The sequence below is a fragment of the Gopherus flavomarginatus genome, chromosome 5, assembly GCF_025201925.1.
Source record: "Gopherus flavomarginatus isolate rGopFla2 chromosome 5, rGopFla2.mat.asm, whole genome shotgun sequence".
Lineage (NCBI taxonomy): Eukaryota > Metazoa > Chordata > Testudines > Testudinidae > Gopherus > Gopherus flavomarginatus.
Window position 1 is genome coordinate 140,912,840 of NC_066621.1, and position 17,764 is coordinate 140,930,603.

Sequence of the window (17,764 nt, forward strand, 5' to 3'; positions counted from 1 at the left end):
GAATATTGACAGGGGGCAGAGTTGGGTGGGGACTTTGGGGAAGGGGCGGGAAGAGGCGGGGCAAGGGTGGGGCCTCATGGAAGAAGTGGAGTGGAACCAACATGGTAGACAGCCTGCACCACCATCCTCCGCTCTGCAATCTCCACCACATCTCAGAAAGTTTTCTGGACATGATGCCCAGCAGTCAATAGCCAGTCTCCACATTGCCTGCTACCACCCATATTGGTGGCTGCCTGGCCTGTTTTCTGACAACGTGCTGAGCTATCACAATGGACAAAATGGATCCTGGACACTATATCAAATAAATACACACTAGAATTGCTTCTGCCCTCCCCATCCCCCTTCAGGGATCCGTCCCATGAGAGGATTCTCAAACAAGAGGCAAATTCTCCAGGTGGGGGCAGCGGAGTCTGTGCCATCCCTTACTTAGGGAAGGGTTTTTACTCAAGGTACTTCCTCACCCCTTCAAAGAAGAGGGGCTGGAGACCCATTCTGGACTTTGGAAAGCTGAATGTCTTCATATGGCACTCAAAGTTCAGAATGACTGCTCTGGCCACTGTAATACCTTCCCTCCACTCAGGTGACTGGTTTGTGGCCCTCAGTTTGAAAGATGCATATTTTCATTTGGACATTCATCCCCTTTCACAGCATTTTCTGCACTTCATAGTTGGCCCAGAGCACTTTCAACACAGTCCCCCTCATGCCCCGGCTCCTCTAGTACTTGTGGTGGTGACTGCATACCTTCGCGGACAAGGAAGACTGATACCTCCTTACCTGGATGATTGGCTGATCGTGGGTCAGTTATGCCAGGAGGTACGAGCAACAGCCACCGCTGCACTTCAACTCTTTCATTCCCAAGGACTCCAAGTCAATTTAGACAAGCCCACTCTGACACCTACACAATTATAGAATTCATTGGGATGGACCTGAACTAATTAACAGCAAGGACCTATGTACTTCAGGTCAGATTCCTTGCCTTGAGGGCTCTTATTAGCCAGCTTTGGTTCAGATTTCAGCCCAATCCTGCCTGGTCTTGTTGGGCCACATGGCAGTGTGTACTTATATCATACCATTTGCACTACTGTACCTATGATGCCTTCAGATCTGGTTATGGACAATCTATGCCCTGAACAGTGACTTCTTGGACAAAAATGATTCTCTTCCATGGGATGCACAGACATTGCTCACCTGGTGGGAGAACAAAGACACAGTATGTCTGTGGGTCCCCTTTGTTCATGCACCACCTACAAAGACACTCATCACTCGAATGGTGACCAGACAGCCCAAGGCTCCTGGTCCCTGCAGGAATCCAGACCACATATCAACCTACCTGAACTTCAAATAGTTCACAAGGCATGCAAGTTGTTTCTACCCATTGTTCAGTCCACCGATGTCTAGGTCAGGTCAGACCATATGACCACCATCTATTATGGAAACAAGCATGGCAGAACAAGATCCACCCCACACTACAGAGGAGTGGTCTAGCTCTAAAACTGATACATCAAGGACAGAATCATCCTCTGAGCAGTTCACAACCCAGGGGTAATGAATTCCCTGTCAGACAGTATCAGCAGGCATTTCCGCATGGACCACTGGTGGGAAGTACACCTGTGGATAGCACTGTGATGTTATCTGATTAAAATATGACAATATAGATCAATCACTGTCATATATGTGCAACAAATCTTGTACGAAATGTGGCATGTAAGATCATAGAACTGGAAGGGACCTCGAGAGGTCATCTAGTCCAGTCCCTTGCACTCATTGCAGGACTAATTATCTAGACCATTCTTCACAGGTGTTTAACCTGCTCTTAAAAATCTCCAATGATGGAGATTCTGCAACCTCCCTAGGCAATTTATTCCAGTGCTTAACTACCCCAACAGTAAGTTTTTTCCTAACGTCCAACCTAAACCTCCCTTGCTGCAACTTAAGCCCATGGGTTCTTGTCCTATCCTCAGAGGTTAAGAAAAACAATTTTTCTTCCTCCTTCTTGTAACAACCTTTTACATACTTGAAAACTGTTATGTCCCCTCTGTCTTCTCTTTTCCAGGCTAAACAAACCCAATTTTTTCAATCTTCCCTCATTGGTCATGTTTTCTAGACCTTTAATCATTTTTATTTCTCTTCTCTGGACTCTCTCCAATTTGTCCACATCCTTCTTGACATATGGTGCCCAGAACTGGACATAATACTCCAGTTGAGGCCTAATCAGAGCAGAATAGAGCAGCAGAATTACTTCTCTTGACTTGTTTAGAGCACTCCTGATAATATATCCCAGATGTTCACTTTTTTTGCAACAGCGTTACACTGTTGACTCCTATTTAGCTTGTGGTCCACTATAACCCCCAGATCTCTTTCCACAGTACTCCTTCCTAGGCAGTCATTTCCCATTTTGTATGTGTGCAACTGATTGTTCCTTCCAAAACGAGTACTTTGCATTTGTTCTTACTGAATTTCATCCTATTTACAGATGCTCTCCGACTTATGCAAGCGTTCCATTCCGGAACGCCTTGTGTAACTCAAATTTTGCGTAAGTCAGAAACGTATACCTGACCATTACGCAAAAAAAAACCCAAAAAACTATTTCTAGCTCACAGAACTTTTTCCGTAAGTGCGGATTTGCGTAAGTCAGGGTTTGTGTAACCCGGGAGGAGCTTGTACTTCATACCATTTCTCCAGTTTGTCCAGATCATTTTGAATTTTAATCCTATCCTCCAAATCACTTGCAACCCCTCCCAGCTTGGTATTGTCTGCAAACTTTATGTGTACTTTATATGCCATCAAAATCATTGATGAAGATATAGAAAGTTGTCGATGGAAAGGTCATAGTTTGCTGAATGATTTATTTGTATTGCATGTATCATTTTTATATTTGAAGTTGAGTATTGGCTCTAACTTGTATTTCAAATGTTTGCTTCTAGGGTAACACCCATAATATATTTAGCCTGCACATCTTGAAGGGACTATTCAAATTAAGTGGCTCATCAAGGAGCACTTAACTCACAATGGTCCATGGGAGACACCTATCTACAGATAATGGACTTTCCTGCCATAACTAAGTGAAATTATGCAGGGACACGTGACTCCAAACTCACAAATTTACCTGTAATTTTCCACTAATTGCGCTGAGGGCTTTGTTTGAAACAATGGGTTTCCCTCCACATGGCAGAAGCTATAAAAGGCCCTGGAAACACCTCAATTTTGTTTTTTTTCCTGCTCAAACCTCTGGACTATAGACTTATACTGTGGAGCATTCTTACCAAGGGACTGAGGTCCTTCCAATAATTTGGAAGCAACCAGAGACTTATCAAGCCAGCAGTTTATTCCATCACTGCTACAAGCCTGAACCAAGATCTTTGCAATTACTGTATGTATTTGATTCCTTTAACCAATTTTAACTCTCATTTTTCTTTCTTTTTATGAATAAGCCTTTAGATTTTAGATGCCAAAGAATTGGCAACAGCGTAATTTTTGGGTAAAATCTGAGTTGTATATTGACCTGGGTATGTGGTCGGTCCTTTGGGATCAGAAAAACCTGTTGTTTGATTAAATTGGTTTAAAAAATCACTTATCTAGAAGTCTGGTGTGTTTGGTGGCGATACAAGGACTGGAGTGCTTAAGGAAACTGCTGTCCTGACTTCTTGTTAGCCAGTGTGGTGAAATAGAAGTTTACTTTTGTTGCTGGTGTGGTGTATCTCATGGGAGAATAACCTCCAGCTTTGGGGTGTATCTGCCCTATTTCTCAGCAGTTTGCCCTGAATTTGGTATTCTAAGTGGTGACCAATGAAGGCACGGTTACAAGCATAAAGCATATCTTTCAACAATGGTGAATCCTATCTTGAGACTCCTTTGCAACCCAGTTCAAAAAGAAGTGCCTGATACTCAGCTCTCGTGATGCCCAAAGCCTCAGCTCCGCAGGGAATGCCCTTCTGGTGCAGTGTTCAGAACCACTGACGTATTCCTTCCCTCCCATTCTGTGTATTCTCAGGAAGATCAAACTTGATAGAGTGACAGTGATCCTGATCGTGCCTTGCTGACCAAGGCAATTCTTGTTCACCACTGTATTACAGCTAGTCTCCGGCCGATGCATCAGCTACAATTCCTGAGCCTGGTGTCCGAGAACAAGGGCAAAGTGAACACCCCAACCGACCGTCCCTACACCTGGCAGTGTGTTTTTTGGGTGGATAACAAATAGAGAGCATGCTCTGAGTTTAGTCCATCCTGAATAACAGCAGGAGACACTCCATGGAAACGTTACTCCACTAAGTGGAAATGTTTCTCCCTTTGGTTCCCAGCAGCATTGCTTACCTGCTAAGGGATTGGGAATCCCCTTCATGCTGGAGTACAGTATATTCTCTCGCTGAAGATGTCTGGCTTATCTTTCAGATCTCTCTGGGTACATTCGGCAGCTGTCAATGCTTTCCATCCCCCAGGGGAGGGCTGCTTAGTCTTTATTCATCTCACTTCTGCAAAATTCCTGAAGGACATCATAAAGTTATTCTCTCCAATTTCAAAATCAGTCCTCTTGGGACCAAAACATCATCCTTTCTACTGTTATGAGATCACTGTTTGAACTTTTAGCCTCTTGTTCCTTCCTGCACCTGTTTTTGAAAATTGCCTTCTTGATGGCGATTACTTCTGCTAGCAGGGTTGGGGAGCTTGGCGCCCTTACAGCAGATCCAACTTGTACAGTGTTCCACAAAGACAAGGTTTTGTTGCGACATTGTGCTAAGTTCAGACCTAACATACTTTCTGAGTTTCATCTTAACAAGACTGTTCACCTTCTGGTGTTTTACCCTAAGTCTCACCAAAGCATAGAGACAAGACTTCGTTCCCTGGATGCATGCAGAGCTCTAGCCTTTTACAGGCACAGAACGGTACCCTTCCAGAAATCTCCAGTGAACGTGCATAGAGACCAGCACTTGGAGAAGAAAGGAAGGTTACTTACCATACAGTAACTGGAGTTCTTTGAGGTGTGGTCCCTATGTGTATTCACAACCTTTCCTCCTTCACCTCCACTAGGGTCATCTTGTGATTCACAGTAGTCAGAACTGGAGAGATGGTTAGTCTGTACTGCCCTTGATGCCCTCAGTTGGGAGCACAAGAAGGCACAGGGCGCTGGTGCAGACCAATGGATGTTGCTACTGTAGAATTTGGTCCCAGGCACATGGATTGTATGTGCATCCTCAGTAAATACCCATAGGGGACCACACATCTCAAAGAACTGCCGTTACTTACTATATTGCTTTAAAATAGTTGCTGTGCCAACCATATTTTACAAAATAGGATTTGTAGGAGAGAGAATAAGATTGGCGAGTTTTCTCCAAAGGTCCGGCTGGCATTAGTTTTATCTACAGAACAGAACTTTGTCCACAGGCAGTGACAGTCTTCCAGTATTCTCACACAGGCCCTCTTATTGTGTCAAACCCCTGAGCTAGACAGACCAAAACGAGGGATGATCATTCAGTGCTTGGTCACTTACCTGATTCTTCCAACCAGGTGTCAGTACCAACTCTGGTGGTTTGGCGAGGTGGACATTTCCACTATACGTTAATTTAAATAACCTTTTTGATGCCACTACCTTTTGCTGTTATTAGAAGGGCCTGTATTTCACCAAGATGCTCACATGACCCTGTGATATCTCAGCAGAGGGGCAGGAATTCTAAATGACCCAGACCATAGTTTATTGGGGAGATTTTCCTTAGTAAATATTTTCCTCTCTTGGCAACTGTAGTTCTGTGGTCACAGCACATGAGCAATCTAGGTGTCAAGTTTTTTTTTGTAGGCATCATGGAAAAGGAGAGTTTGAAGGATGATGATGAGTTAGCGTTTCAGATGTTTACAGGGAGCTCCTGCAAAGTGTGAAGGGCAGCGTAGTAGAAAGCATGAAGGTACTTGTTTGAAAGTTTAATAAGTGGGTGATGGGGGAAGTCATCATAGGCTGATCAAAGGGCAGGGATTGACCTTTTGATAGTGAATGAGATGATAGGGTGGGGATAGGTCATAAAGGGCCTTGAAAGTGAAGACATAATGTTTAATGAAACAAAGAAGGGGGGGAGCCAGTGGAGGAATGCAAAGGGAGGGGTTTCTTGGTCAAAGCAATAGGCTTTGATCATTGCAGTAGCAACCTGAATGGTACAAGTGAGGCAAGGTTGCATTTGTCAAGGCCAAAGAAAAGGATGTGGTGGTAATCAAAACATGAGATGATGAGAGCCTTGATGAGAGTTTTATGATGAAAAGGAAAGGCTGTATCAGAGAGGTGATGCCGGGGGGTGTGTGCAAAAGGGGCAGCGACATTAAAGCTCTGCTGCAGCGAAGAACCCTGCTTAAAGCACTGCCACAGCAGCGCTTTAACGTCATTACCCCTTTTGCCCCCTCCCCCCTCAGCCGCTGATGTGGGTAGGCAATTTAAAAGGGCAGCGGCCGGAGCCCCAGGCTCTTTAAATTGCTGCTGGAGTCCCGGGCTGCGCGGGCCAGGCAGTGTGGAAGGGCTGGCTGGGAGATGCTGACCCCCAGCACTGCCCCTTCCAGGGGCTGGAGCCGGCCCCCGTACTGTAAGTCTTTGACTTTACTTTCATCCCTGCCAAGGTGATGTGCTGGGGATATGACTGTACACCATAGGCAGTCAGCAAGACTCTATGATGGGGTAAGATGCTGACCCTAACCACCTCTTTAAGTGATTAAAAATGTAAGTGCTTAATGGACCCTGCTACAAGCTGGCTTCTTTCTGCTCTGCCAACATTTTAGGCAGGTGAATAGGAAGAGTTCCTATACCCCTACCTGGAGACTTAAGTCTTCTAACATCTTCCCAGAGGAACTGGCCTAACTCTCCTACATTGTAAAAAATGTTTACACTGGTGTTATTTTAACGTTCATCTCTTCTCATGTCTTGGCTAAGTTGACATTTTGAAATGTAGGTAATTTTTAAATACATTTGTGAAGTTTGTAAATTGTAGAATGACAACAGACTCGAGTACACGTGAAAACAAGCACAATTTATATGTGATCAACTGAAAACAGTGAAAGGCAGCTCACTTTTTCTCTTGTAGTGCTTGAGCCATAGACATTAATAATGAGATTTAGGATATTTAATTTCCAGGATATGATGGGCTAAAAATAATTAAGAAGTTACATGAAAACTGAATGCCAAGGAAATATTAAGATAATGTGAGTTGATCCAGATTTCCATGAAAAAGATACCCAGAGGAAAGAGATGATATTTTGCTTCATTCTAGTTAAAAGGGGATTGAAGTTTTGGCTTGTAATGGGAAACAAGATTGCACCCTAACTGTAAAGAAGCATATGTCCCCATAATTTAAATAATTTGCTCTTTATTATATTCACACCTCCACTTAACTGACACACTTTTTTCATGGGCATTATAATCAAAACTTGAATTCAACAGATAATCTACATTACTTACATTAGTGTTCTTTTTGAATGAATCTAAACAAATGGAAAAATATGAAGGGATAGATACATAGAGTTTAAGGCCACAAGAGACTCTCAAATCATCTAGTTTGACTTCTGGTACAGTATATGACAAGCTATTAAATTTCACCCAGTTACTTCTGCATTGCGCCCAATAATTTGTGTTCCAGTAATGCATATTTACCAGAAAGGCATCTAGTCTTGATCTGAAGATATCAACAGATGGAGAACCCATCCCTTCCCTTGGTAGATTGTTCCAATGGATAATCACCCTCACTGTTTTTTTAAAAAAAAAAAATTAATTACTCATTTGAATTTGTTTGGCTTAAGCTTCCAGCTGTGGGTTCTTGTTCTTTCTAGATTAAAGAGCCCTTTACTACCTTATATCGTCTCTCCGTGAAGGTACTTAAGCACTGTAATCAAGTCACTTCTCAATCTTCTTTTTGATAAAATAATCAGATTGAGCTCTCAAGTCTATCACTATAAGGCATTTTTCCAGCCCTCACATCATTTTTATAGCTCTTTTGCACCCTCTCCAATTTTTCAAAACCTTTTTAAAAATGTGAACACTAGAACTCGACATAGTATTCCATGGTCATTGGAAAGACTTGTAATAGTACTCCAACTGGATAGATAGTCTCATGTGGAAGGGCATTACAGTACAAGCAGTTTATGATCTGAAAAGATGCATGTAGGGTGCTGAAGGTAACTTGGCAAGTGGACACCACACGTAGTCATTCTAGAGTGGTGATATAATAGCTATGTGGTCATCAGTTGGCAAATGGAAATATACTCTTTCTCCATTAATTAAATTAATTGTCTTTTAATTTAAACAAACTCCTGTGGCCTTCATTAGGATTTTATTTTCTACATGATTGCAAGAAATATTTATTAAACCTGGCAAATTTTTACTATAAGAGTTCAAAGTTCACCAAGTAGAATTTATGCAAGTTGTTACCTATAAACCAGAAATATTCCTAACTATAAGTAATTAATTCATACTTATGAAGTGGTGTTGTGTTATGCAGCTGCACCCTATCCTCTACTAGTATTAAACACCATTCTATTGTTTTTCACCAACATCTCTTTAATCAGTAATCTTTCTAGTGGAAAATAGGGCTGGCTTTCTAAAATATTATTTTATAGAAATAATAGTAAAAAAAAAATATCAGGCGAGTGTAAATGGCATAAAAGGATGATTTGTAAGTAATCCTGCCTAAGGAAATTATGGCATTTTAACCAAATAGTGTTTTATGTCAATCTTATTGAGGGAACTCATTTGGAGGTACTAAAACAAATAATAAATTACTATGCTAATCTTGGCATTGTCAAACTAATCCTCTCCCAGGAAAGTAATAGGGTGTAATAAGAGGGCTTTTTTCCAGTTATGCGCTCAGCACAGGGTGCACGCTTATTTATTTTGTGCAACCTTGCATTAGCAAAACATGTCCTGGTGACATTAGGTTTGATCATTCACGTCTCTAACATGGGTTTTAGCAGAATTTCTCTCTTCCTTGTAATTGTACAGCATGCGGCAGCATATTTCTTCACAGATTTAAGCAACTATTATGTCTACCCTGTATTTTTTTATAGGGTCTGAATTTAAGTTGGTGGTGCTGCTTTTAAAACTTGGAATGGTGTATGCCTTGCTTATATTTGAGACTTTCTGACTGATATCTTCCCTCAGAAATCCCAGCACTTCCTTCCTTGGCTGCAGCCCTGGAAACCTGCCCTTCCACTTATTAGCAACTGTGGAATAATGTCAACTTTTTGCTGGCAACCAAAGGATTGCTAATAAACAGAATCTACTGTATATGCAAAAGTAAAGGAAAGACACATTTTTCATTCTGATTTTTGAAAGTCACATTTGAAAATTGTTGAAATAATTTTTACAATTTTATGTCTTTCATCTTAGGATCTCATAGTTTAGGAATCATGTATTTCATAGTGTCAGTAAAACTAAATGCTGGCACAAATGTTTTTGCATTCTCTGTAGCTGCTTATCATTAGGGAGCCTAGAAACCCATTTGCCACAGAAAAATGCAAAATTTGCATTTTTGCAGAGAATCTTTAGTTTTTACATGGGGAGTGGTGGGGGGAGTATATTAACTATTAACTAAATTTTACTGAAAGAACCAGTGTCACTTATTCAGTGTGTGCAACCCCTCCCTCTTGTGGTTGATTTTTGAATGTGCTTTAAATTACATAGCTCAACACACTCCAATAAACTGCTTCTGACATGTAGAGGCTACTCAACGGGGCATAGGGATTCATGTTTTAATGCACCTACAATTTCATTTCAGTGTAAGTTTGAAGATAGGCAGTTGTAGAACACATGGAAAGTGCTAAACATAAACCAAATGAATGGGTAATGAATGTGCCACTTTTTCTCCATGGAGAAACTCTTAAAGGATTTGGATCTAGTGGATGTACCAATTAATGCGTCAATGTATCATTGTCTTTTTTTTTTTTTTAAATGTTGTATTTATGTAGGTTTCCCACTGCTGTTGGGTGCCCAAGGGCGAGGCTGATGTTTCAAATCGCTACTTGATTCATCCATCAATCAATATGCCTCGAAGCATAGTTATGTCATTTGTAATAGTTACCTTGCATTATTAACTTAACTGACACCACCAATTTATTTCAGATAAACTATTGAGCAACCAGCAGATGTTAATGATGTTTGATCATTGCTTTCAAGATGATGACCTTGAAGTGTATATCATCATCTTACTAGTCTCCTGAGCCATCCAACCTCTTGCTGTCTTCAATACTGTGCTACTGTGTTATTTCTTTCCTTAGTAATCTAGCAAATTAACACCAAGATAAAAAACTGTTAGTTGCTGGTTGTGTGTTTATGTATATGTTTTCTTTCTGTGTGCTGTCCCACCTCTGCACAGATAGCCAACACAGCAGACCTCGATTGAACTGCCCACAAAGATCTCAGACCTGTTTCAGTAGCAAAGGCCTCCGGCCAGGTTTATTGTCAACAAAGCACGGTCCTAGCATTCTGTAGACTCTACAGGACCACGAACATGAGTATACCCATTATAATGGACCAGGTCAGTGAATGGCAGGACGTTCAAATCCCACCTCAGCTGGACAAACCCTCCCCCCGCCCCCCCGAGACACCTGTTTAGATACATCTATGCAAACAAGTTAGGTATTGCTCTTCTGACCTGGTTACTTAGCATCCTATACCTTATCTGTTGCTTTTGTCTGCATACCAAATGGATTGCAGGTGTGCCCTTGATTGCTACAGTTAACTGTTTTTGGGTAACTCATGTTAATATATCAGTTTTAGGTGTTAAATTGCTCATTCTCAGTTTTTCAGTCTGAAATTCTTTTTTATTTGTATTGCCTACTTAATTGTCCATATATAGTAGACTGAGGTGTAGTTGATCAGTCTGTTGTTTCAGGTATCTAAAAGGGTGTCAACAGGAGGAGGGAGAAAACTTGTTCACCTTAGCCTCCAATGATAGAACAAGAAGCAATGGGCTTAAACTGCAGCAAGGGAGATTTAGGTTGGACATTAGGAAAAAGTTTCTAACTGTCAGGGTAGTTAAACACTGGAATAGATTGCCTAGGGAAGTTGTGGAATCTCCATCTCTGGAGATATTTAAGAGTAGGTTAGATAAATGTCTATTAGGGATGGTCTAGACAATATATGGTCCTGCCATGAGGGCAGGGGACTGGACTCGATGACCTCTCGAGGTCCCTTCCAGTCCTAGAGTCTATGAGTCTATAAAGCACTTCATTTTTCGTTTCTTGACGCTTGGGGGGTTAGTCCCTGTGTAATTATTTTTTCTGAAGAAAAGGACCTAGGGATTAGAGTGGATGAGAAGCTGGATATGAGTCAACAGTCTGCCAAGCACTTCTAAGGTCTGGTCTACACTAGGGGGTGGGGGTGGAGGGAGGGAGGATCGATCTAAGTTATGCAACTTCAGCTACGTGAATAACGTAGCTGAAGTCGACATTCTTAGATCGACTTACCGCAGTGTTTTCACTGTGGTGAGTTGACTGCTGCCGCTCCCCCATCGACTCTGCCTGCGCCTCTCGTGGCACTGGAGTACAGGAGTCAACAGGAGAGTGCTCAGGGATCAATTTAACATGTCTAGACTAGACGTGATAAATCGATCCCCGCTGGATTGATCACTGCCTGCCTATTTGGCCAGCAGTGAAGACATACCCTTAGGGATGTTTGTGTTTTTGCAGTACCAGCCCCGTTCTTGCCAGGTTTTGTGAACTTACAAGTAGGCATGTTTTGTAACAGGGCTTGACTTCTGCCCACAGCCTGACTTTGCTTTGTATCACCAGGGCCTGACTGCTTTAATTAAGGCCATAGGCCTCTCATATCAGGCCTGGTGCCTCAGGCTCTCTCTTTCTACTACATTTTCCCACTTTCTGACTTTTTATGGAAAGGATGGTTTACTCATCATCCTGGAAAAGCATAATGCCTGGACTGAAGATCACCTAGTGGGCTAAACACTGTTCTATGGTCACCTTATGTTATTATCCACACATTCATGCCCCATCTCTCCCTTATTTTGCACATTCCTTCGTATGACTGGTGGACAGATTTTGTTTTCCAATTTATTTTTTTTATTCCTTATGGTGGGCCTGGGAATGTTAGGTCTGGGACTTTGAGGAATGTATTTTTATGACTGAGCCTTGAGGGCACTCCCAAATAATATATATGGATAATATGAATGTGGTATTTGTAGTGTATATGTCTACATATAACTCCACCTCATATCCAAGCATAACAATCCTTTTCCAATCTAGTGTTGCAGTCTGGCCCTTTTACTTTGCTACTTAGGAACACACTTCTATTAGACAATTACAGTTACCACCTGTATCATCATTAGTAGTGGGATGAGTGTTTTGAAATACTGGGATAGGCATTATCACAGTGTGTCCCACAGTACTATGTATATGAGAAGTAAAACAGAAATTTGCAGTAGTGACATTACAAATGAGGCTTTTCATATATGTATCTATAGATATGGATAGATATATATTTCTTATAATTAGTACTGTCTATCCATGTTATAGGTTACTCTTACTGCTGGTTGTCACCCTCTGGTAAGCTTTGCTGGGCAGGAAACAGGAATGGCTAGCTTCTCTGTTCCATTTGTTGCTTTGTTCTGTGATATACCAGTAGTTGATATAGATCCAGTTGTTTCTTACAGATGCTATGTTTCAAATAACCTACTGAATGGACAGTAACCAATTTATCAAATATTGCTGTGTCGGGATTCAATATTGTTAACTAGACACTGAACAAGATTGTTTAGAATAACATGTGCCTGGGTAAGAATTCAGTATCACTGACCCAGATTATGACTGGTACTAACAAGGAATTTGTTTACACAATTTGTAGTTACTAGGTACCTTAATAATTTCTTTACCAATTTGTTTTTTCCTTGCCTGCATGTTATTTGCTGCTATAATTTAATTTTTACTTCTGTGTTGATGAAACAGTTGAGCAATGTTATGCACATTGTGTATGATGCACATTGTGTGTGGTGTACACTTCTTAAAAGTATTAGTAACAGGGCCTGACTTTGCTTTATGTTAAAATCTTGACTTTTTTTTGTTCTCCTGACTTTTGACTGCATCTAAAACAATAAGAAACTAAATGCTCTTTTCTGCATTTTTGCATACATTTCCTCTAGTAGAAATTTCCTTGCTATTCCATTGTTGGACATTGACAGTAGTGTGAATTTACAGTTGGGTTCCACTCTGTAAAGTGGTTGCAAAAGTGACATTGCAGGATTGCATCTTAATATTATCTCAACAATTTCCACATCAGATTTGCTCAGTTTGCTAGTAAAAAAAATTCTTCCTAATTGCTAGCTTTGAAAAATCACCATAGGAGCTGAAAATTAAGCTAGGCTCTCAATTTATGCATCATCACTAGTTTAAAAAAAATTACTACTACACTAAGCAAATATTTCTTTGCGTATTTACAGGGATCAGGCATGTTGTTAAGGTGTCTTATTGACAGTCATGCTTCACAGCAGAGCCACCCATTAAATGCAGTTTCATTAGTTTAAAAAAATCCTCACTTATTTGCACTGTAGTGTCCGGGAAGTGGATCTCTTGTGTGGACTGGTCCAGGCTGAGGTTGACGGTGGGGTGGAAATTGTTGAAATCCAAGTGGAATTCTTCAAGGGCCTTGTAGTGCAGCTTTGTCGTGGTTCAGCCCTCAGCGGTGCTGCGGGGTATCCCACAGCCTCGCTCTAGTTCGCCGGCCGATGGCTCTGTGGTCGTGGGGAATAACACACGCTCAGGCCCTTGGAGCCGGGGCTGAGTCAATAGTCAAATAGCAGCCCAGGCCCTGGATCAGGGCAAGGCAACAAGCAAACAGTCAGAGACTCAGGCCCTTAGGCAGGGGCTGAGTCAGCAGTTAAATAGCACCTCCAGCCCTAGGTCAGGGCGGGGCAGCAGGCAAACGGTCAGGGACTCAGGCCTTTCAGCAGGAGTTGAGTCAATAGTCAGTTAGCAGCCCAGGCCCTAGGTCAGGTCAGGGCGGGGCAGCAAGCAACCCGTCAGAGACTCAGGCCCTTAGGCAGGGGCTGAGTCAGCTGTTCAATAGCAGCCCGGGCCCTCGGTCAGGGTGGGGCAGCAAGCAAATAGTCAGAGACTGAGGCCTTTAAGCAGGGACTGAGTCAATAGTCAGCAGGAGGTCCTAGCCTCTCCAGGCCAGGGAAAAGGGGGAGTCTGCCACCCAAGGAGTGGATGACGGGGAACGCAGGCCCTCCCACTCCACTGCGTCCCAGCTCGGGGCCTAGCAGCAGCAGAAACTCACTGCTGTCAGTGGGGATCCTGGCTGCAACACACTGACATAGGCTCTGGCAGTGTTGCAGCCAGACTGGGCTCGGCTGCCCCCAGGCTACTTCCACACTCCCCCTCGTAGGGTACCTGGGTCGTGCTAGCGTCCTCGGCTGTCTCTAACACCATTGGCTCCTCTGGATACGTGGTGAAGGGCAGGCTCAGCTTCTCTTAGGGGTAGCTGGCACGGGGCAGGCTCAGCCAGTCCTCCTCGGGGTAGCTGGCACGGGCCAGGCTCAGCTGGCCGGGTGCGGGCTCAGGCTGGCTGCAGGCTCAGGCTGGCTGCAGGCTGCTACTGTCTCCCAAGAGGGAGCTCAGCTGCAGACGTCAGGTCTCTGCGGTGGCTGGTTCTCAACTGAGCTCTGCAGGGGAGCTCTTATATTTCCAGGTCTGCGCCATGACCTCTGAGGGGCGGGTGCAGGACCCAGTGGCTCTGCCCACGTTGATGTCGGGAGGTCCGTCCCTCAGCGGGGCTGTGGGGTATCCCACTGCCTCGCTACAGGCCTCCTTCCCCTCAGTCCAAGGACATCATCAATGTAGTGCAAGTAGAGGAGGGTGCTAGGGGACGAGAGCTGGGGAAGCGTTGTTCTAAATCAGCCATAAAAACATTGTCATACTGTGGGGCCATGTGGGTACCCATAGCAGTGCCGCTGACTTGAAGGTATAAGTTGTCTCTAAATTTGAAATTGTTATGAGTGAGGACAAAGTTACAAAGCTCAGCCACCAGGTGTGCCATGGCCTCATCAGAGATACTGTTCCTGACAGCTTGTAGTCCATCCTCATGTGGAATATTAGTATAAAGAGCTTCTACATCCAGGATGGCCAGGATGGTGTTTTCAGGAAGATCATCAATGCATTGTAGTTTTGTCAAGAAGTCGGTGGTGTCTTGAAGATAGCTAGGAGTGCTGGTAGTGTAGGGTCTGAGAAGAGAGTCCAAATAGCCAGATAATCCTGCTGTAAGAGTGCCAATGCCTGACATGATGGGGTGCCCAGGATTTCCAGGTTTATGGATCTTGGTTAGCAGATAGAATACTCCTGGTTGGGGCTCTAGGGCACTGTCTGTGTAGATTTGTTCCCGTGCTGTAGTAGGGAGTTTGTTTTTTCTGCTCCATAGCCAGGAGGCAGAAAGAGAAGGAATATGTGTCTACTGATAGTAGAGTATTGAGTCTAAGGAACATCTAGAAATTCTCTGTAGTTTTTCTGCGTCAGAGGATGCACTTTGTATCGTGAGCCCCAGTGTAACTATTCAGGTTTCTATTCAGAATATCAAAAGGCAGGAATTTGGGTCATCTGTCCTGAGGATACAGAGATCATTTATTTCCTTTACATTCTAACTCTTTAGCGTGAACATTTCATATAATTAAATAAGAACAACCTTCTGGCTTAGATCAGTGGTCCATCTAACCCAGTATCCTGTCTTCCAACAGTAGCCAATGCCAGATGCTTCAGAGGGAATGAGCAGAACAGGACAATTATCGAGTGATCCATCAACCTGTCATCCACTCCCAGCATCAAGCAGTCAGAGGCTTATTCATTTTGGCTAATAGCCATTGATGGACTGATTCTCCATGAACTTACCTAATTATTTTTTAACCTAGTTATACTTTTGGCCTTCACAGCATCCCCTCGCAACTAGCTCCGCAGGTTGACTGTGCATTGTATGTAAAGAAATACTTCCTTTTGTTTGTTTTAAACCTGCTGCCTGTTAATTTCGTTGGATGACTCCTGGTTCTTGTATTATGTGAAGGTGTAAATAATACTTACTACTTCACTTTCTCCACACCATTCATGATTTTATAGACATCTATCATATCCCCCCTTACTCATCTCTTTTCCAAGCTCAAAAGTCAGTCTTTTTAATGTCTTCTCATATGGAAGCTGTTCCATACACTTAATCGTTTTTGTTGCCCTCTTCTGTACATTTTCCAATTCCAAGATATCTTTTTTGAATGGGGTGACCAGAATTGCATGCAGTATTTGAGGTGTGAACACACCATGGGTTTATAGTGTAACCTTAATTTTATTTAATGTTAATTAAACTTTAGTGGGTTCAGCTGTGGTAGCTACAGTCTAAAGTTCAACAGAGTTATTGATGTTTGTTTTGGATGCAGAGTCTATAGGTACACATGGAACCATAGACAAACAACACACACAGTTACAAAAGCATCTATCTTTTAGTAGTTTTATTAAAGTTACCAACAAAGTTATAAATGTTACAGCATATACAATTTCTAAAGATAAGTACAATATGTCAGTTATACCTACAAACATACTTACATTCTCCTAGATGGTGTTTGTTGGCCCTTTTATGGATTGATCATCAATACAGGAGTGGTTCCTGCTGGAGTTTTCCATAGGAAGTTCAATTTTCCTGCACCCCTTTCTTATAATGTGAGTTTATCTATACCTACATTTTGCGCATGTACATGAAAGTGTTAACCCTTTCTTTCTTATTGTCTGTGTCCCATTGAAATATAAGGGATCCTGAATTCTATAGGTTGTGTAGGTTCTTGTTAATATTGATGTACCAGCTTTATCTATCTTGCAGTTAAGGCCTGTGTTTGAGATAATATTTGTTGTTACCGCACTTTGTAATTTAAATTCAATCTTTCCAGCTATACTTCTGCAATATTACCACTTGGTACCTCTTTTCGTATAATCTCTTTGGTTATTTCTCTGTTGTTGACTTATGCCATCATTTCTTGTTTCCAAGGTCTAAAATAGCTAAGCTAAAATTTTGCAGAGCTCAGCCCACAGGCTCTTGCATTTCAGCTTGTCTTACTCATGTCTACTACCTAGTTCCTCTAAATTAGGGTGACCAGACAGCATAGCAAGTGATTGGTCAAAGGTATAACGCACCCATGTGTCCTTAGAAAATTTACTCCCAATAAATTGCAGTTTTTGTTTTGTTTGTTCCAAATTTGCTAGTGCAAATACATGTGTTAAGTCCCCTATTTTTATCACCACTGGTTTTGATAACACCTCTGTGATCTGGTTACTTGCAAATGTTGCTAACACACTGGGTTGTCCTGATGAGAGAGGGGATAATTCTGGATTTTTATCACTGATTATGCTGATTGAGGCTCCAGTATCAACAATAAATTGAAAATGGCGGCCCCTCATCATTGCTGATATTGTGGGTCTCCCATTTACATCTCTTCCTAAAGAGGCTACAACTGCATGGAGTCTTTTGGCGTCACACATCGTGAAGTGATGATTAGATAATAAGAGCCCAGTCACATACATATGACAGTAATGATTAATACAATAGCACATAACAAATCTAACTGATATAATGTTTAAATCTTATTTGTAACTTAAATCTGCATCTAAAGATTATATATAAACTTAACTCTATCTGCATGTCATTCTTTTATATTATCAGGGATTGGTTCTTTCTCTAGGGACTCTTAACTGGTGGAGCACTTACTTCTTTGCATTGCGGTGTGTAGTTATAATAATATGAAGCTTCTGGAACTTGATATGGACTTAT

The 17,764-nt window shown here is 42.2% G+C and overlaps 1 long non-coding RNA gene across 1 annotated transcript; it reads right to left on the minus strand.

The window, feature by feature from the left end:
- Positions 1 to 13,612: 13,612 nt before the first annotated feature.
- Positions 13,613 to 16,780, minus strand: LOC127051661 (uncharacterized). The gene is made up of 3 exons (XR_007774569.1): positions 16,549 to 16,780; positions 14,362 to 15,566; positions 13,613 to 13,700 (listed from the first exon to the last, which is right to left on the minus strand). It is a non-coding gene; the product is annotated as an uncharacterized LOC127051661 (long non-coding RNA).
- Between the last annotated feature and the right edge of the window lie 984 nt (positions 16,781 to 17,764).